Source organism: Desmodus rotundus, chromosome X (assembly GCF_022682495.2).
Source record: "Desmodus rotundus isolate HL8 chromosome X, HLdesRot8A.1, whole genome shotgun sequence".
NCBI lineage: Eukaryota > Metazoa > Chordata > Mammalia > Chiroptera > Phyllostomidae > Desmodus > Desmodus rotundus.
In genome coordinates, this window is record NC_071400.1 from 10,753,969 (window position 1) to 10,757,938 (window position 3,970).

The 3,970-nt window shown below is 37.5% G+C and overlaps 1 non-coding gene across 1 annotated transcript; it reads right to left on the reverse strand.

Moving 5' to 3' along the window:
• Positions 1 to 557: 557 nt before the first annotated feature.
• LOC112300145 (U1 spliceosomal RNA) lies at positions 558 to 718 on the reverse strand. Its single transcript, XR_002974367.2, has one exon. It is a non-coding gene; the product is annotated as a U1 spliceosomal RNA (small nuclear RNA).
• Between the last annotated feature and the right edge of the window lie 3,252 nt (positions 719 to 3,970).

Consider the following 3,970-nt stretch of genomic DNA (forward strand, 5'->3'; position numbering starts at 1 on the left):
CAGAGTAATGATGGTTGCACATTACTTACATTGTAAAGGTGATGAATGCCACTGAATTGTATACTTAAAATCAGTTACAATGGCAAATTTTATGTCTGTGTATTTTACCACAATATATTTTTAATCTGAGGGAAACGTGACTAAATCTTAACATTTTTATAATTAGATGCTAGATACTTGGATTCTACATTATTATTTGTATTTTCTTTATTCTTTTTTTTATGATAGCCACCCATTTCGGTTTTTATTTTGGTTAGTGGCGTTGAGCATCTTTTCACAGCTTTAGTGGTTATGTATATGTCCCCTTTGGAGAGACCGTCCACCCACTTTTTAGGTGTTCAGCTTTGTAAGACTCGTAAGTGGAGAACAAATGATGGCTAATTGGGGGTTGGGGGGGCAGGAATAGCGGTAGAGGGGTAAAGTTGGAAAGAAAAAAAACAGGTGGGAGAAGGAAAGAAAAGAAGAATGAGCTCCTAAGGCAGCACATCCAGAGTAGCGAAAGACCCTGCAACACTGTTCCTGGGAAGTTCCGTAGGCCTGACATCAGAACTCAAAACCAGGGGAGAGCTCGAACGCAGTCCCCATACCATAAATCATGCAGTCGAGTTTCCCACACTGGGGGAAGTCCCAGGGGTCAGCACATCTAGAGTGCAATGGATAAGCCTCGCCTGGGAAAACCACCTTTGTGATCATGGTATCTCCCCTGCCAGGTAAGTATGTATTTTCTTTATTCTCAAAATAGTTCAAAATACAGTATATCGATAGTGGATTTATTCAGAACAAAACAGAAATATGCTACCAGAAAAAGAAAATAATAACTTGGAAAATTTAAGATATCTAGATATAGGGACTTTATTAATTTACTTACCAATGACATTCAATGTTAAATAAATTAAAGCAACCCAAATCCACTCAAATGATTTGGAAGCTGAAACAATGCATTCTTTTATGAGTGCAAAAGTAGTAAATTCATTTGACTGTTGAGCAGACAAAGTGTCATACACCTTGACAATCTCAGCAGTTTGGGGAGGAAGCATTTAAATTTTAAAAGGCAAGCAAAACAGACCTACCGCATTTGCACTGTTCCCATTAGAATTGTAGGCTACGAATCAGCAGGAAAGAGCGCTATACTGGCTACTTCCAAGTCTATGCCTAATTGTGTGAAAATTCCTATTTTATGTCGTATCCATATATTCTACAGTAAGGAGACCTTTTTTGGGCATGAATTTTGTAGGGGGAACTTAACTAGTGGTTCGTTTTCAACTGCTTGATGTTCTTCTCAAAACAACTGAGGCTTATTTTTCTATGGTATGAAAAAGAATGACTTGGAAATAGTTTTAAGTTTGCCATGTGAGTAGGAAAAAATTTGAATCGCATGACAGAACTGAACTCAACCTGTGTCCCTATCATTTATTAACTGGGGAATGTTGAGCCAGTTGCTTACTTTGCCTAGGTCTCCACCTCATAAATATAAAAAAGACTGGCTTGACACCAGATCATCTCTCTGAGGATCGACCATTCTATACAAACAAGGCTTTTTCTTGCTTTATAAAGTAAAATAGAACGGATTTCAGAATCTTGAAGAAAAAGCCAATTTAAAAGAGAGTTTTCCATGGGACAATGCCAGTTATGTGAAATCATTTTTTTTTTCTTTTTAGTTTGGATACATTCAAGTAGCAGAATGAACACAATTAAGAGGAAGGTCAAACTGTATGCAGCTTCAGATTAATAAATACTCTTTATGGTTCAGAATATCATGTGCAGTGTTTCAGTTTTCACAACCAAACATCCTATTGGTTGCTTGTTCCATTGCTAAGCTCTGTTTTATATACACCAGAAAAGTACAAGTAAAGTTCTGTTTTGTTTGACTTTGGGCTTTTGTTCTCATAAAGAGAAATAAATATTTGTCCCTGAAAAGTAATAAGCAGAAATAAGCCAAGTAGATAGCCATTATTCTAGAGCAGCTCTAATAGAAAGATAATGTGAACCACATATGCAATTTTAAATTTTCTAGGAGCCACATGAAAAATAAAAAGGAATGAATGAGATTAATTTTAATGATGTATTTTTTAAAACACAATATGTCCAAGATATTACTATTACAACACATAATCAGTATTTGCTCAGGTGGCCGGGGACGCGGGCTGTGAAAGAATTCACAAAAAGAAGAAAGTGCGGAGAGCATAGTTCTTATTTTACCTTCCCAGGGGAGGGAAAGGGCTGGCTGTGCATAGGGCTTTGGGCTTTTATTGGGTAATGGGTTGGTTGTAGAGCAGGGTGTTTCAGTTAGGCTGCAGCTTGTTTCTGGCAAAGAGGGCCTGAAAATGGGGCTTTGGTCCTATGAAACATTACAAAAACATACTCTTTTTTCTGACTTGGTCTTTGAAGTCTGGCGTGCAATTCATACTTAAGAGCATATTTTAATATGGATTAGCTACATTTTAAAAGCTTGTGGACCATAGCAGATACTGCATGTCTAGAAAAAAGTTGCCATATGACTTTTAAAATGATTTAGTAAAAGCTATCTCGAGCCTTGACATACCAAACAGGTCACTAGTAGGGAAGTGTACTGATTTTCATAAAGAACCCAGGCCAACTGATGGAGGAAAGATTTTTAGTCCAGCTCCCGCCCCCCAAGATGCAAATGTTGTGGAGAGCTTTCAGGTTGCACAAAAGGTAACTGCAATGTGGAGTAGTTTTATACAGGGTGCGTGGTGGGGGGGAAATGGACACAACTGTACTTGAACACCAATTTTTAAAAGAAGAATTAAAGAATAATAATTTTTGCCACAGGTGATTTTATTGCAAATTTCAAGTGAACTGAGTCCAGTGAACTTGCTTAGTTGATTATTTCAGCACAGTGTCTGTAAGAGGCTGTTGGCGGAGGATGGAGCATGATTTGTCATTCTCTTCTGATTGCTGGGGTGTTTCCTAGGTTAAATGTGTGTGATGAGAACAACTGTGCTTCAGGCATGCATTGCACATTTGTGCGTGGTCTTTCATAAAATCTGAGGTGGCCCTTAAGGGTCTCTCAGCTCCCCTAGATTAAAAAAGAAGAAGTCTGAGAAACCCTGACAGATGCCGGAGAGTCCTTTGCCTTTTACTTCTTAGTGAATACCCTCAGGCCGTTACTCAAGAAGTTTTCCTTTCTAAAAATTTATATGCACATGTATAATAAGAATAATGATGATAATGTTACCCTCCACTTGTATTTTATTTTTAAATTTGAAATCCCTTTTACGTATATTATTTATTTTTATTGCTACAAACTTTCTATAATTTAAAGAAAGCAATCCATCCCTACTCTCTTAAGACCTTGGATCTTGAGAAAATCAGATCAGGTCCCTAAACCTGACTCTACTTATCTTGTAATAGAATAATGTCACTTTTCTCATACAGGTGTTAGTTTCAGTAAGATAGCATATTTTAAGTACATTGAATGTTGTATGTGTTCATTACCTGTTTCCCTCATCAATTGACATTTAGATTAAGAATTTAGCAAACTATACGCTCACTTTTAGACATGTTACAATCATAGTAACTACAGTAAACATTTTGGCATATAAACTCATTGACTCATAGAACTAGGAGGATCTGAGATTCGATTCAGTAACATTCTTTGAGAAGCCACAACACGTCAGGCACTGTGACAGGCACAGATGATCTAATCCACACTCCAAGAGGCAGAGGCTGAGGTGACAAGTGATTTGTTCAAGGTCACATAGTAAGTACATGACAGTGACACTAAGATACTGGTTTTCTTATAAGTGCCAGCACTTTTCATGACTCTACTTTCGTCTCTTCTTTCCCTAACTCTTAACAATTTTCGTTTAGCTTGTGAGTCTACAAAAACAGCATATTGGAGTCAGGCTGGACAGTACCTGAGTCTGGAATACTTACAGCAGTAGTTAGAGTTGACATCCCTGGCTCAAGGGAGGAAGCAGAAACACTGCATTCTTTTATGGTTTAT